Source organism: Triticum dicoccoides, chromosome 1B (genome assembly GCF_002162155.2).
Source record: "Triticum dicoccoides isolate Atlit2015 ecotype Zavitan chromosome 1B, WEW_v2.0, whole genome shotgun sequence".
Classification (NCBI taxonomy): Eukaryota; Viridiplantae; Streptophyta; class Magnoliopsida; order Poales; family Poaceae; genus Triticum; species Triticum dicoccoides.
Window position 1 is genome coordinate 44,519,455 of NC_041381.1, and position 24,066 is coordinate 44,543,520.

The following is a 24,066-nucleotide window of genomic DNA, read 5'->3' on the forward strand; positions in this document are numbered from 1 at the left end:
GGCATAGTTCATTGTTTAGTTGTGAAGAAGTCTAATCCTATTGCTCTAGGTGGAAGTTCAACTTAACAGTCTCCACTGAAAACTCTGGTATATCAAACATTGTTTGGAACAGTTGACAAAATTATGTGCCTCGAGATATGGTGGGGGATTGATGGATTATGGATGGTCTTAGGCCCGTATAAGACAATAATCCCTAGTTAATCTCTAAGGCCCATGCATGTGTACGGCAAGTGGTGGGAAGTGTGGGAAGTTTAGTCCCATACTGCTACAGTAAGAAGAGTGAGACCTCTTTATAAGGGTTGTTCTATCACTTGCTATTGGGAGCTTGGGAATAGGAGCTGAACACGCGCGCTCCTCCTCCTCCGCCGCCCGCCTCGCCTCGCCTTGTCACGACGCGCGCGCGCCGTGGGTTGCGGGAATGAGCCGAGCCAAAGCTTATTTTTGCCGCTCAGGAATGATTAATTAATTGTTAATTAATTAACGAGTTGCTTACGGAAGTACCACTGTTCGAGACGTTGGACCGTGGGCTATTCACGGACTTAGTCGTGGGCCTGGCCTAGGCCCATCTACCTGGCGGCCTATATGAGAAGGCGTTGGCCAGTGGAGTGAACACTAACTCAGTTCACTCACTCCCTCTCGTACAAACCTAGCCGTCATCTACTGTTCCTCTCTCTGTGCTGCTTCCGGCGATCCCATCCCATCAACCGCATGCACGGTTGGTTGGGAGAGCAGGTGCCTCCGGAACCCCGTCGTTCGAGATCCTGCCCGGGAGAATGACAATAAGGTTTTTGGGGAGTGTCTCCGCGCGACTGCTCCCGATCCGTCCCCGTCTCCGTCCGCCTCTGCTTCCAGTACTTACCCTGCATCGACCCCATGGTTGACGACGCTGCCGCCCAGAGAAGGCCTCGGCCGATGCCGAGGCTGCCGCCGCCGCCGCCGCGTTGGCCTAGCCAACGGCAGGGATGACTCGTTCATCCCCTATTTGCCCGTTCATGTGCTAGCCGTATATATGTTGTTCATAGATGTTTTGGTTCTATATACTGTACGTGCTCACATGCTTAGGTATCGGTACAAGATGCATACCGTATTTGCCATGCTTACTGTTTACTCGTGGATTAGATTAGTCGGAAAGTGCTAAGATTTCCAACACATAGATGGCTCCCTCGGCCCCCTCGTACCCCCTCGCATTGCCTCCATGGGCGACGCCAGGGGGTCAAAAAACCAGCGTCGCCAGCCTCCCTCGGCCATCCTCCTGTTGCCGCTGCCACCGGCGAGGTCCGCCGCGGTGGCGGGCCTGGTGCCAAGGCGCTAGGGCTGGCGGATCTGCAGCGGGATCCCCTTGAGGCGGTAGGGGCAGCAGGCAGGGCGGCGGCGGCCAGCGGTCCTGGACGGTGATGGGCTTCCCTCCGTGCATGGATGGTGGCAGCATTTCATGTATGAACTAGTGGATGGCTCTGCCTGAAGATGGGTCACGGCGGCCGCAGATCTGGCGTCCCGTCCAGATCCGCTGCAGCGTGGTCTTGGCCGGCCGGCGGTGCGTGGAGGGACTGTTGAGGGTATAGAGGATCTCTGATGGAGTACCAGCGGCGGCATACGTCTTCACGGCGAGACTCCGTGTGGTTCTAGCCAGCTACGAGATTGGGATGACACGGCTTCCGGTGAAAATCGCGCCTGACTGTGGTCTTGGAGGACGATGGCGGCGTCTCTGACGTTGTTTCCTTTTCGAGGTATTGTCATTGCAGGTCACGTCAACCTGATCGGGAGGTTTCGGGGGAAACCCTAGATCTGGGTCTACCGGATCGGACGATGACGACGTTTCGATGTCGTTCTCCCTCCTGGGGCATCGTTTTGGACCAAGTGCTGGCTGGAGGGGACAAGAGGAGGAGCAGCGTGGCATCTGACATGTTGACAATGGCGGGTCTCAGCGGCATGGAGCAGCGGGGTCTCGCCGATGGGCGTGTGATGATGGATGAGCGCATGATGGTGGCGCTGTCTGGCGTCGTGGTGGCGTCGACGGCAGCTAGACTGGGCAAGGTTGATGCAGCAGTACAGTACTAAAGATGAATTGGTGGCAGGTGGCTGCGGCGGCCTCATACCCGGCAGTCGTCCTGGTTGAGGAGTGCGCCGGACTGGTGGATGCCCCATAGCCGGCAGGCGTCCTGGTTGGGACCTCAGGTCTTAAATGTTTGGTTTGGCTGCGAAGTCTATTTGGTATTAGGCCCAGACTATGAATATCCCTTCATCAACTGGATAGGAGTAGCGACAGATGTCGCCTATGTCGCTTAGACGGTGGCTTTAGGCTTACTATTGTATGACTTTGTAATGTCTTGTGTGAATAATTAATAAAGTGGCTGCATGTATCGTCCAGATGAAGAGGCCGGGGGTCCTCCTCCTTTTTCAATTTTTTTTACGTACATAGATGTTTCTGTCCTAAATTACGTGGAAGGTCATGATGACTGCACCTGCACAGAATGTGTTTTTAGGGAGGGTTTCTTTTATGTTACTAAAATATGTATGCTTACTGACCCTAAATCATTCGTTCTGGTTGACCCGAAATACAAGTGTACGTACTCGGTAAATATTATTTTTCCAGGAAGTTCCTATACTAGGTCAGAATGGTTAGTTTGAAATACTAGGTAGATATGGGCGTGAGCTATGCTAAGGTTAGCCACGTTTCTGATGACACTTAACCAATCCTTTTATGTGACAAGTAGAGCTTGGCACATGGCTTATTTTTTGTCTTTCAAGAATATTGTGATGTTATTCGTTTGGTCTCCCAGCCTAGGTATTGGTCGTCTTCTTTTTAGGAGAAACAACTGCAGGTGAATATGAAGATAAATAAACTGCCAGAGACTGTGAAGGCACAACAAGAAAAGGTAACAAGCCATGGGCGTTCTCAGCTCAAATCTTACTTGCGAGCAATCTACAGATCGACCATTCCATCCGTATGGCAGAATAGACGTTTATTTAGGCCCTGATGATTATCAGTTGTGTTGATCTCCTCATGTGATGTGTAGTTGCAAACGGCGGCGAAGACGGCTGGGATAAACCACGAAGAGGGGCTGGAGAATGCGGATCGTTGGGTGGTCGGCTTCCTGGAGAAGTTCGAGGAGCACTGCCACGTCATGGTATAGTATACTTTGCTTGGAAGCTTAACAGAGTAGCCGAGTCGAACATGATACTGAGGAGAAAGAGATATACTGATGATGTTGTAATAATTACTTAGGAGAATGCCATCAAGGACCGGGTACGAAGAGAGGCTGGGGAGCCAGGCCGGCAAAGGCATAGCCGGTGGTCTCATGCAGCAGATGGCGGCGGCCTGATCTTCCAGACCAGGCTAGGATGCGAAATGCAGTGGGATGCCCATGGTGTGGTGGTGGTGGTGTGAACAAACACCGAGAAAGTGATTATTTGCTATAGTTGTGCTTCGTGTCATGGAATGTGATGCTTGTGCGTGTAAAGTGGTTGAGTTACCTGAGTCAAACCTTTGTATATTTTTTTTGTTGATGGACAACAAATAGAACAATGTCAATGTATAATACAAAAAGGACAGTGGAAGAGGCGCATCCCACCTGGCACCGCCCCAATTTCCTCTCAGTTGGCGCACCAAGGGTGCGCCCCAACCACTAGTATTATGCGAGACGCGCACGGTGCGTTGGTGGCGATCGTGGGCGAGCTCTCGAAAAAAGGGGTCGTGAGCGCTACTCTGTGGAGTGAATTGCAAAAAACATCGACACTTCAGGCTAGGGTTGCAGGAATCACACATCTACGAAATTGTGCCAAAAACCATTAACTTTTTGTAAAAAACACTAGTTGACGGCTTAGATCGTTTTGAGCATGATTATGATAGGTGGGTCCCGTAAATGATGACGTGGCGTAATGGTTAAGTTCGACGCCGTTAGATGAGGAGTTTTCTAGACTTACAAAACAAACACTATAATTTTACAAAGACCCCCTTAGTCAAAAATCAAAAAAAGCAATCAGCTCCTTGATTTGTCTACCCCGAGCAGGCGAGCAGAGGGGGCGCGCGGCGCCACTTGCCTCCATGGCCGAAGCCGCCGCAAGCTCCCGCCTGGGTCGCCGCCGCAAGCTCCCGCCTGGGTCGCCGCCGCAGATGAGCCACAACAGCAGGGGGTTGATGACCTCGTCTGGGTCGTGCGGCGGGGCGTGCTCGAGGGTCGTGCGCCGGCGGACAGGGGCGGCCGCAGGGTCGTCCGCAGGCGGACAGGGACGTCGCCAGGTGGTGCGCCGGCGGACAGGGGCGGCCCCGGGGTCGTGCGCCGGCAGACAGGGGCGGCCCATCTCCCGTGATGCAGGTCGGGCGGCGCCGGAGAGGGATGGGCATGGGGTGACGCCGGAGAGGGACGGGCGTGGGGCGGCGTCGAAGAGGGACAAGCATTGGGTGGCGCCTGAGAGGGATGGGCGTGGAGCGGCATCGGAGAGGGACGGGCATGGGGCGGCGCTGGCCTCCCTCTTCGCGACGGCCTCCCTCGCCTGATATGCTTGGCGACGGCGGCGGATCTAGCTTGAAGACGGCGGCAGGTCGGGGAGGGAGGGGCGGCGGCGTTAGCAGGGCATGCCGCCGCCGGCGGGGGGAGTTCATACGTCGGCTGAGCAGCGAGCAGAGTTTGGGGGATTTTTTGGCAACAAAAAAAGCATCTAACGACGTTCATCTCGAACCGTTACGCCATGTCATCAAAAGTGGGCTCCACCTGTCATAATCATCATTAAATGGGCTAAAGCAGTCAACTAGTGTTTTTTGCAAAAAATTAGATAAAAAATTAGTGGTTTTTGGCACAATTCCGTAGATGTGTGGTTTCTGCAATCCTAGCCTGAAGTGTCGATGTTTTTTGCAATTCACTCGTTCGTTGTGCCTGTTTTTGTGTTGGTTCTCAACCCATTTACGCCAACTCGTGTTGTTCAGTTAACCGAGATGAAAACCAAACATAACGAATTCTATCCGGTTAGTGGACCTGAAAACCGATTTTTTTTTGTGACAGAAGAAAAAACCGAAAATTTGGTTTCAACATCGGTTCGGTCTTCGATTCATCGGTTTTTATGCCCACCCCTACAATGTACCGGTTGACATGGGCGGAGCTAGTTGAGGACGTGGGTGTACAAATGTATACCCACTATTTTAGCAAAATGCTTGTATAATCAGGTATAATTCATATATATAACACTACACATAAATAAACTTGAGTAAAAGTATTTTACTGGTCTATGCACACCCATTGTTCAGATGTTGGTTCCACCATTGCCGGTTGATGATCACGAATGTTGCCGTCAGACTAACCGTACACAGCACCAGGATGATACGAACTGGTGCCTGCAGTCCCTGAGTGCCTGTGATGAGGCATGTTCGTAGTACGTGGCTGTGGAGTTACTTGGCCCTGCACGTACCATTGAAGCTTGAGATTGCAGGCGTCCAAGGATGTTGGCATACTCTTTGTGCTACTCCCACAAACTATACTACTATTTAGTTTGAGAACTGGAAAATGCACATCGATCGAGTGAAACTAAACTGAGGACAAACATATTTTCCCATCGAACACAAGATCCCTCTAGGTTCCATAACAATGTGTATATAAGAGCAAATAAAGAGATCATCCCAAGATCAGTTTAGGAAGAGGCCTGAGCCCAAATTTTTTCATCATTCTTCTGAACACCATTTTCTCATCATCGCTCCATGGACATGTTTGCTGCCCGACCATCCGCCAATCCGAGAGTCCGATGTACCGAACATGGCCATCCTTCAGCAAAACAATGCGCTGCAACGATGTGCACACCCTCACAACATACTTCAAAAGCCATATGTTACGCTGCGTGTATCCAATCACGACCAGCTCCTTGAGGTGATGGTGCTGAAGCTCATTGCGTGATTTCGACCAATTCATCCCGCGCAGATAATCAGGCTCCGTTTCTGAGTGAGGCACGTGGATGTGCATGACCTCGAGAAATGTCGAGGCCATGAGGAGGCCACGTGTCCATGAGATATCCCAATTTGAAGGCATGTCAGCGACAAGGAGCTTTTTCAGGTGCGGCAACTTCTTCTCCGGACTGCTAGCTCCAATCCAAGTTCTCCGTCCAATAAATCGGATGACGAGGTTCGCCATGGTGGGGGACATACCGAATAACGAGTCGAACTCATTTATCCACCGTGCCGCCACTATACTATCATCCTCTAGAGAGAATGAAAGGTTAGTGTCCATGAGGCTCGGAACCGAGCCAAATAGAATCTTTGAAGTGTCGGTTAGGCTGCACGCTAGACGGACAAGCATTGGGAGGTCGCGCAGCTCGATCACAAAAAATGAGCACTCTTCCAGGACGAGCTCCCTGATATGTGAACACGGCGCGTCCACCACCAAAGTGGTATGTGCGCAGGAGCAGGACGTGAGGTACAACACCTGCAGCCCAATGCAGTCTCTGAACACCCTCTCGTACACGTTCACGGATGTGGAAGCAGACATGTCATGCAGGACGAGCTTAGTAAGCATGTTGTAGTTATGCAGCGGTGGCAGTGCACAGTACTTGCCCAGAGTCAGGCTGCGAAGGCAAGACCGGAGGTTGAGGCAGTTGTGGGGGAAGTTGTATGTCCGCGTCTGATCATAACCAGACGATGGACTGACGACAACCTCCAGATCTTCCACCCCCCATGCACCGACTGCACCATTGATAAGGCGGTCCACACAAATGCTATTGTATGTCTGAAAGAACTCGAGACGGAGGGTCTTTACATGCCGGTCATGGCCACTGTCTGCTTCCAAAAAGCTCGTGATTCCGTTTGCGAATGACCTTATTGTGTCGATCTCACATCGCGCCTTGAGACCGTCGAGTGTCCCGGCCAAAGTGGCGTCACGCGGCAAGTTGAGTTGGCGAAGGGCGACGGTCCGTTCGTACTCCGGCGGGAGTATGTCGCTCACCCTGAAGTCGAGTGCGGACAGCTTGTGCGGGATGCGAACCCAACGCCTGGCAAGGATGGCCATGGAGAGCGCTGTTCGGGTGTCCAGCCTGCTTACTATGAGGAGGATCAGATCGTCATGGAGCGCACTAAGGCGGTCCTCACCGCCAGACGTGCGAGGCCGCACTCGACGCAACATCGGCATGGCTTTCAGTGGCAATGGTATAGCAGAAAAGTTTCGGAGTTCCTGTGCCATATTAAAAAATAAATATTGGGATGACATATAGTACAGTCTTACCGAAAAGAACAATATAAATAGGTTTTACAATAAAGATTATAGCTCACCAAATATGTTTAGAGTTAGCAAATACAAATAGTTGGGAAGAAATGATAGTCTTACATGAATATAATAGTCTCTTCATTTTTGACAATTGTACAACAAAAGTAACACCAAACTAGCATAAGAAACTAGTGAAGTTGATACAACACAAGAGTGGACGTGATAAAACTACTCAATGCATTGCCGGACCAGAAAGTAGTCGGATGGTGGGCGCACTTGTCAAAAAGAAAAAAATCGGACGGAGGTAAAAAGTGGGCAACTGAAGAATATAAACAGCCAATTGATACATAACACTGCAGTTCAATCGTACGTTTGAAATGTGCGTGATTCTACAATTACAACAACCACAAGAATTATAAAACTGAATTAAGTTGGGGATTCCGAAAATATCAGCAACACAGTTAAAACAAGTAATGTAACACTTGGGATTGGGCACTGGGGATTTAGGGTCAATGTGGGCAACAGGGCACAACAATACAGCAGGTCATCAGGCAGTCGATAATATGAACAAGCGGAAGCTGGCTTACCAGGTCCTTCTAGGCTGCTCCGGCGCTCGCGTGCTGTCTCTGGTGGCGCGGCCGCGGGACCGAGCTGTGACGGGCAACCTGCCGGCGAGGGTAGGCAGACAGGGGGGACTGGAGGTGGAGGAGGTGAGACCGCGAGGGGCCGGCGCGGTACGGCCGTCCGCGTGCGGGCGGCGCCGGCGACCGCTGGAGCCTGGAGGCCAAGTTCGGGATCGTGATCTGAGGCACTCGTCCCTCGTGTAGGAGAAAGTATATATAGAGTTTAAAAAAAAAGTATATATCGACTGGGCTAGCTGTGGAAACAGAATTGTACTCCCTCATTCCCGATATCCTAGGCGTACTAGAATTAGCACCAAAATTAGCGCATCGGTGGTTACGTGAGCCATCGTATACACGAGGGAGGCATCCACGAGTAGAAAAAAAAAAAGAGGAGGCACGCACGATCTCATTGGACCTTGTCTTGTCTTGGTTATTTTTTTAACACACCGAAGCGCCAGGGGCGGAGATGTAAGGGACACAGTAGTATCTCGAATATGGGTGGCAATCTCACTCACAGATACAGGAGTTGGCAGCGATTACACAAATATGAAGTAGCTAGGGTTCTTAGCGAGGAGGAAGAGGAAAATGGATCGGGAGTTGGTAGCCGCCAGGAGCCGTCCGCCGTGATCCTCTGGATGCCCTAGCCTGCCCTGGTAGCAGGCTTAAGTACCTCTTTGCTCTTGGGCCACAGGTTCCTCCACTCTGGGCCAAAGTAGCGTGGGTTGGGCCTGGGGGCACGCCTGGGCCTTGCTGACGGGCTGCCAGGTGGGGTATGCTGGTTAGGAGCGCCAACACCCCCTCCTTCTTCGGAAGAGGCTTGTCCCCAAGCCTCTGCGTGCGGAAACCGAGCTTGGAGCGCTTCTTTGTCTTCCCAGGTGGTACCGACCACAGGAACAGACCATTGGATTTGCACTTGCTCCTTCATGGCACCGTTCTTCTCGCGTCATCTTGATTGCAGAACAGCAACAAGCACCGCGAGGTCTTCTTCTTGTGGTGGAAGCGTAGTGGATGCCGTTGTGCCCGGTAGGAGAGCTTGTCGGAGCTGGGAGACGTGGAAGACTAGATGCACCGTAGCTTGAGGAGGTAGTTTGAGCTCGTAGGCGACGTCGTTGATCTTGGCGATGATCGGAAAAGGTCTGTAGAACTTGTACGACAGTTTGTGATTTGCCCTTGGAGCCACCGACGTCCAGATGTATGGTTGAAGCTTGAGGAAGAATTGATCGCCCACTTGGAACTGCCTGAACGAGCGCTTTTTGTCAGTCTGATCCTTCATCAGTTGGTGCGCCTAGTGCAGCTGTTGTTGGATAACCCCTTGCATGATGGTTCGCTTCTCGAGCCAAGTCTGCAGCGCTGGCACCGTGCAAGCCGTTGTAGCTGTAATCCCCCAGTGCCTTGGCTCGCGGCCAAACATTGCCTTGAAAGGGGTCATGCCGATCTCCGAGTGGTGCGAGGTGTTGTACCAGAACTGCGCCAGTGGTATCCAGAAGCTCCAGTGCTTGGGACACGCATGGACGAAACACCGCAAGTACGTCTCGATGCATTGGTTTACCCTCTCGGTCTGGCCGTCTGTTTGCGGTTGATTTGCCATGCTCAGGCGCAGTTCCGTGCCTGCATACTTGAACAACTCTTGCCAAAAATGGTTGGTGAACATTGGATCGCGATCAGACACAATTGCACCAGGGAATCTGTGCAGTTTGTAGAGTTGTTGCATGTAAAGCAAGGCCACCTTGGATGCAGTGTAAGGATGCGCTAGAGGCAGAAAATGAGCGAACCTGGTACGTTTGTCCACCACTACCAGAACACAATTAAACTGTCCTGATTGTGGCAAACCATCCACAAAGTCCATGGTGATCAAGTCCGATGATTCTTGAGGTATAGGCAGCGGCATGAGCAGGCCCGGAGATGCACTACGGTCGGGTTTTGCTTGCTGACACACTTGACAGCAGCGTACATACTGCAAGACGTGCACCTTCATCTTTGGCCAGGCAAACAGCCTCCTGATGCGGCAGTATGTCACCAGAAAACCTGAGTGCCCTCTCGTAGCACTGTCATGGAAAGCTGATATGATGTGTTGTTGCATCTATGTCGATCCTCCAAGCCATATTCTGTTGCGAAAACGCAGGAGTCCTTGCTTCAAGGTGAACCGTCCCTTGGGATCCTCGCGGATGGCGAGCTGCTCGAGGAGGTGTTGAGCTTGAGGGTTGCTGTTGTAGCTGTTGATGATGTCCTCAAGCCAGACAGGCTGACATGAACTGGCCGAGTGTAGGATCTCCGTGGTGTTGGTCTGAGACAGAGCATCAGCCGCGGTGTTGTCGCTTCCTTTCTTGTAACGGATTGAGAACCGCAGCCCCAAGAGCTTTGTAAATGCTTTTTGCTGCCAAGGAGTAGTGAGGCGCTGCTCATTGAGATGGACCAAGCTGCGCTGATCCGTTGAAATGATGAATTCATCGTGTTGGAGATACGGTCGCCATTGGTCCACTGCCACAATCACTGCCAGGTACTCCTTTTCATATGTGGAGAGGCCTTGGTACAGTGGACTCAGCGCTTTGCTCATGTAAGCAATCGGATGGCCACCTTGTTGGAGAACTGCTCCGATCCCTTTGTCGTTGGCATCTATTTCTACGATGAAGGTCTTGGAGAAGTCTGGAAGGGCAAGCATCGGGGCCTCGACTAGCTGTTGCTTGAGCACTTGGAAAGTTGTTTCTGCTGCTGAGGTCCACACAAACGGCACCCCCTTCTTGAGGAGGTTGAACAACGGTCGAGCTATGATTCCAAAGTTCTTGAAGAAGTGATGGCAATATCCTGCCATGCCCAGAAAACTATGAACTTCCTTGATGCTGGTTGGTGCTGTCCATTGTGCCACTGCTCTGATTTTTGATGGCTCAGTAGCGACCCCCTGCTCGCTGATGACGTGCCCCGGGTATGAGAGCTTCTTTTGACCGAAAGCACACTTGGAAAACTTGGCCTTCCATGGATCTCTGTGCAACAGTGCGAGCACCCGTCTCAGACCCCGCACGTGGTCCTTGAGTGTTTTGCTAAAGACCAGAATATCATCGGAAAAAAAGAGAACACACACGCGCAGGAGGGGATGGAATGTGGTGTTCATGGCCCCCAAAAATGTGGGTGGTCCTCCTGTCAAACCAAAGGATACCACTCTGAATTCATAATGCCCAAAGTGTGTTTGAAACGCTGTCTTGAATTCCTCTCCCTCTGTGAGACGAATCTGGTGATAACGAGCGCGCAGATCCAGTTTGGAGAACCATGCCGCACCGTGTAGTTCATCCAGGAGCTCTTCAATCACCGGAACTGGATACTTGATGACACATGTGTGGCGTTGAGCTGTCGGTAGTCGATGCAAAGTCGCCATGTTCCATATTTATTCTTGACGAGAATAGCTGGGGAAGAAAAGGGACTGTTGCTGCATTGAATGACGCCTGTGCGGAGTAGTTCTGCCACTTGTCTCTCAATCTCGTCCTTGTGGTCGGGCTTGTGACGGTAAGGCCTGATGCTGAAAGGTTGAGCTCCAGGAATGAGCGGAATGCGATGATCGCACTCGCGTCGCGGATGTAGACCCACTGGTTCCTTGAAAACATCATCGAACTCATCCAGCACTTGCTGTATGCAGGTTGGAGGTGGTGAGCTGGTGTCCCCTTCTGATGCAATCTCGTGTATCAGGGCCATGTGAGTGATAGCACCCTTGCTGCACAAGCTCTGAAGTTGCAACACATTGATGATGACACAAGTGGACGAAGAGTTGTCATGGCCACGGAGGTTGATGACACCGCTTGGCGACAGAATTGCGATGAGCTTGGCACGTCAGTCGACCGTCATCGGACTGTGCTCTTCAAGCCAATCCATGCCCAGAATGACATCGTAGACGCCTAGGTCTAGCACCTTCGGATCAGTGCTGAACTGATGCCCTTGTGAGCACCATGTGCAATTTGGCACACTGGCCGAGCAGAAGAGCTCTCCACCGTCAGCCACACGCACCTTGTGTGCCTTTGGCAATGGTTGGATGCCTGACATGCCCTCTGCAAAGCACTTGCTGATGAATGATGTTGTGCTTCCAGAGTTGACGAGCATCAGCACTTCACGGCCTTGAATCCAAGCACGGAGCTGAAAAGCTTTAGATGATACCCCTCCCGTCACAGTAGATCGTGAGATCGCCATGACTGCATCCTGTTGTTGCTCTTCCGCTAGCAAGTTTTGCTGCTCGGTGGCTGTGTCGATGCCGAACAGCTCCAGGAGTTCTTCGACCACATGGAGCTGGACTGACGTGGGGCAGGTGTGGTCATGACCCCAGTGTTCGCCACACTTGAAGCATAGCCCCCGTGCTCTTCGGTAGTTGCACAGAGTCTTGACCTTTGCTGCTTCAGCATGAGCAGCATCAGTGCCACGCCGATCGGTCGCCCCAGCCTGTGGTGGTGGGCGACCCGGTGGCGCAGGAAGTGGCAACGCCGCGGGAGGACGCGCGGTCACCTCTAGAGGCTGCTGCTGGCAGTGGAATGGCCGCGATGACTCCACGCCCGCTCCGTCAGCCACCTCTTCCTGGAGCATGGCCAGAGCACAAGTTGTGTCCAGGTATGGTGGCCGCTGCACCATGACCACCGCGCGTATGTTCGGTCTCAGCCCTTCCACAAAACGAGTAAGGAAATAGTAGGGGTGAATTGAATCTGAATATGAACTCAAATGATTTGTAATAAGCTCAAATTTCTCAATAAATTCAGTTGCTGAAGAAGTTTGCTTAATGGTGTAGAACTGACGGATCAGGTTCTGGTGCCTATCCCGCCCAAATCTAGTGCATAGCAAGGCAGCAAAAGACTCCCAAGTAAATGATCCCAGTTTCTTTTGTATGGACTGCAGCCAAATGGTGGCCGGGCCTGAAAAAATCAGCACCGCCATCGGAACCCAGAAGGATTCGTGGATCCCAAACATGTTATAGTACTGCTCACACATGGTTCTCCAGAGATTTGTATTATCTCCTGAGAATTGAGGGAAAGTGATGGATGGGTGCGCTTGCCCAAGCCCCACAAGCATCTGACTAGCGTGCGCAAACGGCGATGGAAGAGAATTTGGGGACGGGATTTAGAGCTGACCGTTGGTTGGGAGTGGCGGCAGTGTCTGGAAGGACACCGCTGTCGACCCCCGTTGCAGATGGAACTCACCGTGGTCAATGGATCCGTGGGGTGCGTCCGCCGCGCCTTCAGCGACATGAGATGTTGTGGTGCGAGTCGCTGGCGGTGGCGCCGTTGGTGTCGGCGCCTGTGTACCCTCACCGTTGGTGGAGCCAGAACGGTCTTGCTGAAGCACGGCCACCGCTTCGCCCAGATCGGCGACGCGGTTCTCCAGATCGGGCCGCCACGATGCCAAATCATCGAGACGGGAGCTGACCGCCGTCAGGGCCGTCGTGTTGGCCTCCATCGTGGCCGAGAGCTTGTCGAGGTAGGATTTGATGGCCGGATCCATATGCTCCAGATGCAGGCGTGCTTGACGGAGTCGGTGCATCTCGATGAAGTGAGCCAGAACGCGCGGCGGTGAGTGTGGTGGTGGCGTCTAATACCAAGTGTAAGGGACATAGTAGTATCTCGAATATGGGTGGCAATCTCACTCACAGATACAGGATTTGGTAGCGATTACACGAATAGGAAGTAGCTAGGGTTCTTAGCGAGGAGGAAGAGGAAAATGGATCGGGACTTGGTAGCCGCCAGGAGCTGTCCGCCTTGATCCTCTGGATGTCCTAGCCTGCCCTGGTAACAGGCTTAAGTACCTCTTTGCTCTTGGGCCACAGGTTCCTCCACTCTGGGCCAACATAGCGTGGGTTGGGCCTGGGGGCACGCCTGGGCCTTGCTGACGGGCTGGCAGGTGGGGTATGCGGGTCAGGGGCGCTAACAGGAGACTGGGGGCGAGCAGGGGCTAGACCCCCCCAAACATCGACTATACATATTAGTACTAATTCTTCGACTGCGCCTACACTTTAGTCATCAGGTGGCTGAACCACCTGACCGGGTCTACTGTTGGCTGAACGGCGAGCCCCGCACTCTCCCTCAACATGCGCATGCACATCCTGCATGCTAGGCATGCCGATCTAACCTCTCACCCCAACTCTCTATACTCTACTATTGTAACCTATATAAGCCCATTGAGGCAATGCAATACAAGTGTGAGAGTTATACGATCCAACTTGGTATCAGATGCATCTCACGATCCACCTATCTCGCTTCCACAATGAACCGCCTTCTCCGTCTCTCTCGTTCCACCGACTTCGACTCACCGGCGGTGCTAACGCGACCCTTCGCTGCAGTTCCTCTGACCGCCGCGTCGCTCGCGGCCGTCCATGCTCCCGCCGCGGCCACCCCTGCTCCAGCCGCGGTCTTCCCCAACCCCGCTGCGGTTCCTGCAGCCCCTCCCACCCGGCTCGCGCCTGATGTCGTCCGCGGCAAGGCGCCCATCCCCGAGGCCACCCCGTCTTCCTCAACCATTGTGGCTCCCGGACTCCATCTCGCCGCGGCCCCGGCGCTCTCCATGGCCCCTCCTGCGGGCCCCCTTCGCCTCGCGGGCAGCATCCCCGTCCAGCCCGTCTCCCGCGGCGCCATGATCCCGCGCCTCCCCACGCCCGACGTCGGCTCATCCTTCGCTCCATTCGGCCTGCCGTCTTCGATCACGCATCACTTCCAGTCCAAACTGGACCTGGAGTCTGGTAACTACACAAAGTGGCGCCATCTCTTTTATGTCATTTTCTATAAACACAATGTGCAGCATCATCTCGACAAGGCCGCCATCCCGCTGCATGAGAGCGCCGTTTGGCGCAATGAAGACCTAACCATAGTCTTATGGTTCTATGGGGTCGTCGCTGATGAGCTGATGGATGTCGCCGCCTCCCCGGCGAGCACCGCCTTCGACATCTGGTCCCAAGTGCACCTCATCTTCCGTGACAACCAAGCAGGTCACGCCGTGGTCCTCAGCATCGAGATCCGCAACTTGGTGCAGGGGGATCTCTCCATAGCCGAGTACTGTCGGCGCCTACGGACCCTCGCCACCGAGCTCATTGAGGTTGGCGAGCGCGTCACCGACCAGTCCCTGACTCTGCAGCTGATCCGCGGGCTGAGCCGCAAGTTCCACGTCATGCTGACTCTGCTCGTGATGCAGTCGCCCTTCCCCCCGTTCACGCAAGCGCACTCGCGTCTCCTCATGGAAGAAATCTAGGCCAACGAGCGCGCCCGACTAGAGGGGCGCCCTGAGGTCACCGCTACCGCCCTCACCATCGGCACCGTTGGGTCTGCCTCCTCCGCCGATCGCCTTGGACCTGGCTCCTCCACCGATAAGGGCAAGGGCGCGGCGTCCTCCGGCACGGACTCCAACATGCACGTGAAGGAAATATGCCCTAGAGGCAATAATAAAGTTATTATTTATTTCCTTATTTCATGATAAATGTTTATTATTCATGCTAGAATTGTATTAACCAGAAACATGATACATGTGTTAATACATATACAAACATATAGTCACTAGTATGCCTCTACTTGACTAGCTCGTGAATCAAAGATGGTTAGGTTTCCTAGCCATAGACATGAGTTGTCATTTGATTAACGGAATCACATCATTAGGAGAATGATGTGATTGACTTGACCCATTCCATTAGCTTAGCACTTGATTGTTTAGTATGTTGCTATTGCTTTCTTCATGACTTATACAAAGTTCCTACAACTATGAGATTGTGCAACTCTCGTTTACCGGAGGAACACTTTGTGTGCTACCAAACGTCACAACATAACTGGGTGATTATAAAGGTGCTCTACAGGTGTCTCCAAAGGTACATGTTGAGTTGGCATAATTCGAGATTAGGTTTTGTCACTCCGATTGTCGGAGAGGTATCTCTGGGCCCTCTCGGCAATACTCATCACTTAAGCCTTGCAAGCATTGTAACTAATAAGTTAGTTACGAAATGATGTATTACGGAACGAGTAAAGAGACTTGCCGGTAACGATATTGAACGAGGTATTGAGATATCGACGATCAAATCTCGGGCAAGTAACATACCGATGACAAAGGGAACAATGTATGTTGTTATGCGGTTTGACCGATAAAGATCTTCGTAGAATATGTAGGAACCAATATGAACATCCAGGTTCCACTATTGGTTATTGACCGAGAATAGTTCTAGGTCATGTCTACATAGTTCTCGAACCCGTAGGGTCTGCACGCTTAACGTTATGATGACAGTTTTATTATGAGTTTATAAGTTTTAATGTACCGAAGGAGTTCGGAGTCCCGGATGAGATCGGGGACATGACGAGGAGTCTCGAAATGGCCGAGAAGTAAAGACCGATATATTGGACGACTATATTCGGAGTTCGGAAAGGTTCCGAGTGATTCGGGTATTTTTCGGAGTACCGGAGAGTTACGGGAATTCGCCGGGGAGTATATGGGCCTTATTGGGCCATACGGGAATAGAGGAGAGAGGCCAAAAGGAAGGAGGCCTGCGACCCCCCTCTGGTCTGAATTCGACAAGGGGCGCAACCCCCCTTTCCTTCTTCCTCTCCCCCTCTTTCCCCTTCTCCTACTCCAACAAGGGAGGTGGAATCCTACTAGGACTAGGGAGTCCTAGTACGACCCCAGACTTGGCGTGCCCACTCCTAGGGCCGGCCTCCTCCCCCCTTGCTCCTTTATATACGGGGGCAGGGGGGCACCCCATGACACACAAGTTGATCTACGGATCGTTCCTTAGCCGTGTGCGGTGCCCCCCTCCACCATATTCCACCTCGGTTATATCGTCGCGGAGGTTAGGCGAAGCCCTGCGCCGGTAGAACATCATCATCGTGACCATGTTGTCATGCTGACGGAACTCATCCCCGACGCTTTGCTGGATTGGAGCCCGGGGAACGTCATCGAGCTGGACGTGTGCTGAACGTGGAGGTGCCGTACGTTCGGTGCTTGGATCGGTCGGATCGTGAAGACTTATGACTACAACAACCGCGTTGTCATAACGCTTCCGCTTAACGGTCTACGAGGGTACGTAGACAACACTCTCCCCTCTCGTTGCTATGCCATCACCATGATCTTGCGTGTGCGTAGGATTTTTTTTGAAATTACTACGTTCCCCAACAGTGGCATCCGAGCCTAGGTTTTATGCGTTGATGTTATATGCACGAGTAGAACACAAGTGAGTTGTGGGCGATACAAGTCATAATGCTTACCAGCATGTCATATTTTGGTTCGGCGGTATTGTTGGATGAAGCGGCCCGGACCGACATTACGCGTACGCTTACGCGAGATTGGTTCTACCGACGTGCTTTGCACATAGGTGGCTTGCGGGTGTCAGTTTCTCCAACTTTAGTTGAACCGAGTGTGGCTACGCCCGGTCCTTGCGAAGGTTAAAACAGCACTAACTTGACGAACTATCATTGTGGTTTTGATGCGTAGGTAAGAACGGTTCTTGCTAAGCCCGTAGCAGCCACGTAAAACTTGCAACAACAAAGTAGAGGACGTCTAACTTGTTTTTGCAGGGCATGTTGTGATGTGATATGGTCAAGACGTGATGCTATAAGTTGTTGTATGAGATGATCATGTTTTGTTGAAGTTATCGGCAACTGGCAGAAGCCCTATGGATGTCTCTTTGTTGCATAAGATGCAAGTGCCAAATAATTGCTTTACTTTATCGCTATACGATAGCAATAGTTGCAAGAGCAATAGTTGGTGAGACAACCATGTGATGACACATTGATATAGATCAAGATGATAAAGATCATGGTGTCGTGCCGGTGACGATAGAGATCATGACAGTACTTTGGAGATGGAGATCAAAGGCGCAAGATGATCATGGCCATATCATGTCACATATTTTGATCGCATATGATGTTTATCTATTTTACATCTCATTCTTGCTTTGATTGACGGTAGCATTTTAAGATGATCTCTCACTAATTATCAAGAAGTGTTCTCCTTGAGTATGCACCGTTGCCAAAGTTCGTCGTGCCCAGACACCATGTGATGATCGGGTGTGATAAGCTCAACGTCCATCTACAACGGGTGCAAGCCAATTTTGCACACGCAGAATACTCAGGTTAAACTTGACGAGCCTAGCATATGCAGATATGGCCTCGGAACACGGAGACCGAAAGGTCGAGTGTGAATCATATAGTAGATATGATCAACATAGTGATGCTCACCATTGAAAACTACTCCATCTCACATGATGATCGGTTATGGTTTAGTTGATTTGGATCACGTGATCACTTAGATGACTAGAGAGATGTCTGTCTAAGTGGGAGTTCTTAAGTAATATGATTAATTGAACTTAAATTTATCATGAACTTAGTCCTGGTAGTATTTTGCATATTATGTTGTAAGATCAATAGCTTGCGTTGTTGCTTTCATATGTTTATTTTGATATGTTCCTAGAGAAAAATTGTGTTGAAAAATGTTAGTAGCAATGATGCAGATTGGATCCGCGATCTGAGGTTTATCCTCATTGCTGCACAGAAGAATTATGTCCTTAATGCACCGCTAGGCGACAGACCTATTGCAGGAGCAGATGCAGACGTTATGAACGTTTGGCTAGCTCAATATGATGACTACTTGATAGTTTTGTGCACCATGCTTTATGGCTTAGAATCGGGACTTCAAAGATGTTTTGAACATCATGGACCATATGAGATGTTCCAGGAGTTGAAGTTAATATTTCAAGCAAATACCCGAGTTGAGAGATATGAAATCTTCAACAAGTTCTATATCTAAAAGATGGAGGAGAATCGCTCAACTAGTGAGCACGTGCTCAGATTGTCTGAGTACTACAATCGCTTGAATCAAGTGGAAGTTAATCTTCCAGATAAGATAGTGATTGACAAAATTCTCTAGTCACCATCACCAAGTTAGTAGAACTTTGTGATGAACTATAATATGCAAGGGATGACGAAAACGATTCCCGAGCTCTTCGTGATGCTGAAATCGACGAAGGTAGAAATCAAGAAAACAACATCAAGTGTTGATGATTGACAAGACCACTAGTTTCAAGAAAAGGGCAAAGGGAAAGAAAGGGAACTTCAAGCAGAATGACAAGCAAGTTGTCACTCCCGCGAAGAAGACCAAAGCTGGACCAAAGCCTGAAACTGAGTGTTTACACCGCAAAGGAAATGGTCACTCGAAGCGGAAATGCCCTGAATATTTGGTGGATAAGAAGGATGGCAAAGTGAACAAGGGTATATTTGATATACAGGTTATTGATGTGTTCTTTACTAGTGTTTATAGTAGCCCCTGAGTATTTGATACTTGTTCGGTTGCTAAGATTAGTAACTCGAAACAAGAGTTACAGAATAAACAAAGACTAGTTGAAGGGGAAGTGATGATGAGTGTTGGAAGTAGTTCCAAGATTGATATGATCATCATCGCACACTCCCTATACGTTCGGTATTAGTGTTAAACATAAATAAATGTTATTTGGCGTTTGCGTTGAGCATGAATATGATTTGATCATGTTTATTGCAATACGGTTACTCATTTAAAATCAGAGAATAATTGTTGTTCTATTTAAATGAATAAAACCTTCAATGGTCATACACCCAACAAAAATAGTTTGTTGGCTCTCGATCGTAGTGATGCACATATTAATAATATTGATGCCAAAAAGATGCAAAGTTAGTAATGATAGTGCAAATTATTTGTGGCACTGCCATTTTTGGTCATATCGGTGTAAAGCGCATGAAGAAACTCCATAAAGATGGATTTTCGGAATCACTTGGTTATGAATCATTTGATGCTTGCGAACCATGCCTTTTGTGCAAGATGACTAAAACTCCGTTCTCCGGAACAATGGAACAAGCTACTGACTTATTGGAAATAATACATACCGATGTATGCGATCCAATGAGTGTTGATGCTTGTGGCAAGTATTGTTATTTTCTGACCTTCACAAAATGATTTGAGCAGATATGGGTATATCTACTTGATGAAACATAAGTCTGAAATAGTTGAAAAGTTCAAAGAATTTCAGAGTGAAGTGGAAAAATCATCGTAACAAGAAAATAAAGTTTCTGCGATCTGATCATGGAGACGAATATTTGAGTTACGAGTTTGGTCTTCAATTAAAACAATGTGGAATAGTTTCACAGCTCACGCCACCTGGAACACCACAACGTTATGGTGTGTCCAAACATCGTAACCGCACTTTATTGGATATAGTGCGATCTATGATGTCTCTTACTGATTTACCACCATTGTTTTTGGGTTATGCATTAGAGACAACTGCATTCACGTTAAAAGGGCACCATCTAAATCCGTTGAGACGACACCATATGAACTGTGGTTTAGCAAGAAACCCAAGTTGTCGTTTCTTAAAGTTTGGGGCTACGATGCTTATGTGAAAAAGTTTCATCCTGATAAGCTCGAACCCAAATCGGAGAAGTGCGTCTTCATAGAATACCCAAAGGAATTGTTGGGTACACCTTCTATCACAGATCCGAAGGCAAGATATTCGTTGCTAAAAATGGATCCTTTCTAGAGAAGGAGTTTCTCTCGAAAGAAGTGAGTGGGAGGAAAGTAGAACTTGATGAGGTAATTGTACCTTCTCCCTTATTGGAATGTAGTTCATCACAGAAATCAGTTCCAGTGATTCCTACACCAATTAGTGAGGAAGTTAATGATGTTGATCATGAAACTTCAGATCAAGTTGCTACCAAACCTCGTAGGTCTTGCAGAGTAAGATCCGCACCATAGTGGTATGGTAATCATGTTCTGGAAGTCATGTTACTAGACCATGATGAACCTACGAACTATGAGGAAGTGATGATGAGCCCAGATTCCACGAAATGGCTTGAGGCCATAAAATCTGAGATGAGATCCATGTATGAGAACAAAGTATGGACTTTGATTGACTTGCTCGATGATCAGCAAGCCATGTTAAATAATGGATCTTCAAGAGGAAGACGGACACTGATAGTAGTGTTACTATCTACTAAGCTCGACTTGTTGCGAAAGGTTTTCGACAAGTTCAAGGTGTTGAATACAATGAGATTTTCTCACTCGTATCGATGCTTAAGTCTGTCTGAATCATGTTAGCAATTGCCACATTTTATGAAATCTGGCAAATGGATGTCAAAACTGCATTCCTCAGTGGATTCTTTAAAGAAGAGTTGTATATGATGCAACCAGGAAGTTTTGTCAATCCTAAAGGTGCTAACAAAAATGTGCAAGCTCCAGCAATCCATCAATGGACTGGTGCAAGCATCTCGGAGTTGGAATATACGCTTTGATGAGTTGATCAAAGCATATGGTTTTATACAGACTTCTGGAAAGGCCTGTATTTACAAGAAAGTGAGTGGGAGCTCTGTATCATTTCTGATATTATATGTGTAAGACATATTGTTGATCGGAAATGATGTAGAATTTTTCTGCAAAGCATAAAGGAGTGTTTGAAAAGAGTTTTTCAAAGAAAGACCTCAGTAAAGCTACTTACATATTGAGCATCAAGATCTATAGAGATAGATCAAGACGCTTGATAAGTTTTTCAATGAGTACATACCTTGACAAGATTTTGAAGTAGTTCAAAATGGAACAGTCAAAGAAAGAGTTTCTTGCCTATGTTACAAGGTTTGAAATTGAGTAAGACTCAAAAACCCGACCACGGCAGAAAATAGAAAGAGAATGAAAGTCATTCCCTATGCATCAGTCATAGGTTCTATAAAAGTATGCTATGTTGTGAACCAGACTTATTGTATACCTTGCTCTAAGTTTGGCAAAGGAATACAATTTTGATCTAATAGTAGATCACTGGACAATGGTCAAGAATATCCTTAGTGAGGACTAAGGAGATGTTTCTCGATTATGGAGGTGATAAAAGAGTTCGTCGTAAAGAGTTACATCGATGCAAGCTTTTACACCGATCCAGATGACTCTAAGTCTCAATCTGGATACATATTGAAAGTGGGAGCAATTAGCTAGAGTAGCTCCATGCATAGCATTGTATACATAGAATATTTGCAAAATACATATGACTCTGTAATATGACAGACCCGTTGACTAAACTTCTCTCACGAGCAAAACATGATCATACCTTAGTACTCTTTGGGTGTTAATCACATAACGATGTGAACTAGATTATTGACTCTAGTAAACCCTTTGGGTGTTGATCACATGACGATGTGAACTATGGGTATTAATCACATACAGATGTGAATATTGGTGTTAAATCACATGGTGATGTGAACTAGATTATTGACTCAAGTGCAAGTGGGAGACTGAAGAAAATATGCTCTTGAGGCAATAATAAAGTTATTATTTATTTCCTTATTTCATGATAAATGTTTATTATTCATGCTAGAATTGTATTAACCGGAAACATGATACATGTGTGAATACATATACAAACATATAGTCACTAGTATGCCTCTACTTGACTAGCTCGTGAATCAAAGATGGTTAAGTTTCCTAGCCATAGACATGAGTTGTCATTTGATTAACGGGATCACATCATTAGGAGAATGATGTGATTGACTTGACCCATTCCGTTAGCTTAGCACTTGATCGTTTAGTATGTTGCTATTGCTTTCTTCATGACTTATACAAAGTTCCTACAACTATGAGATTGTGCAACTCCCGTTTACCGAAGGAACACTTTGTGTGCTACCAAACGTCACAACGTAACTGGGTGATTATAAAGGTGCTCTATAGGTGTCTCCAGAGGTACATGTTGAGTTGGCATAATTCGAGATTAGGTTTTGTCACTCCGATTGTCGGAGAGGTATCTCTGGGCCCTCTCGGTAATACTCATCACTTAAGCCTTGCAAGCATTGTAACTAATGAGTTAGTTATGAAATGATGTATTATGGAACGAGTAAAGAGACTTGCCGGTAACGAGATTGAACGAGGTATTGAGATACCGACGATCAAATCTCGGGCAAGTAACATACCGATAACAAAGGGAACAACGTATGTTGTTATGCGGTTTGACCGATAAAGATCTTCGTAGAATATGTAGGAACCAATATGAACATCCAGGTTCCACTATTGGTTATTGACCGAGAATAGTTCTAGGTCATGTCTACATAGTTCTCGAACCCGTAGGGTCCGCTCGCTTAATGTTACGATGACAGTTTTATTATGAGTTTATAAGTTTTAATGTACCGAAGGAGTTAGGAGTCCCGGATGAGATCGGGGACATGACGAGGAGTCTCGAAATGACCGAGACGTAAAGATCGATATATTGGACGACTATATTCGGAGTTCGGAAAGGTTCCGAGTGATTCGGGTATTTTTCGTAGTACCGGAGAGTTACGGGAATTCGCCGGGGAGTATATGGGCCTTATTGGGCCATACGGGAATAGAGGAGAGATGCCAAAAGGAAGGAGGCCTGCGCCCCCCCTCCGGTCCGAATTGGACAAGGGGTGCAGCCCCCCTTTCCTTCTTCCTCTGGCCATCTTTCCCCTTCTCCAACTCCAACAAGGGAGGTGGAATCCTACTATGACTAGGGAGTCCTAGTAGGACTCGACACTTGGCGCGCCCCCTCCTAGGACCGGCCTCTTCCCCCCTTGCTCCTTTATATACGGGGGTAGGGGGGCACCCCATGACACACAAGTTGATCTACGGATCGTTCCTTAGCCGTGTGCGGTGCCCCCCTCCACCATATTCCACCTCGGTTATATCGTCGCGGAGTTTAGGCGAAGCCCTGCGCCGGTAGAACATCATCATCGTCACCACGCCGTCGTGCTGACGGAACTCATCCCCGACGCTTTGCTGGATTGGAGCCCGGGGAACGTTATCGAGCTGGACGTGTGCTGAACGCGGAGGTGCCGTACGTTCGGTGCTTGGATCGGTCGGATCGTGAAGACGTACGACTACATCAACTGCGTTGTCACAACGCTTCCGCTTAACAGTCTACGAGGGTACGTAGACAATACTCTCCCCTCGCGTTGCTATGCCATCACCATGATCTTGCGTGTGCGTAGGAATTTTTTTTGAAATTACTACGTTCCCCAACAGCACGGACGTGGCCGCGGCCACGGCCGTGGTCGTGGACGCGGCTCCCCCACCTCGGGTGGCTCCTCCTCCGGGCGCGCCGCCGCCCCTCCCACCATTGGCTCGCAGCTCTTCGGCTTCTTCGCCCCCTATGAACGTTTAGCTAGCTCAATATGATGACTACTTGATAGTTTTGTGCGCCATTCTTTATGGCTTAGAATCAGGACTTGAAAGATGTTTTGAACATCATGGACCATATGAGATGTTCCAGGAGTTGAAGTTAATATTTCAAGCAAATACCCGAGTTGAGAGATATG

General features: G+C 49.2%; 1 pseudogene; it reads left to right on the plus strand.

Moving 5' to 3' along the window:
• Positions 1-2,642: 2,642 nt before the first annotated feature.
• LOC119350088 lies at positions 2,643-3,323 on the plus strand (annotated as a pseudogene).
• Positions 3,324-24,066: the final 20,743 nt, after the last annotated feature.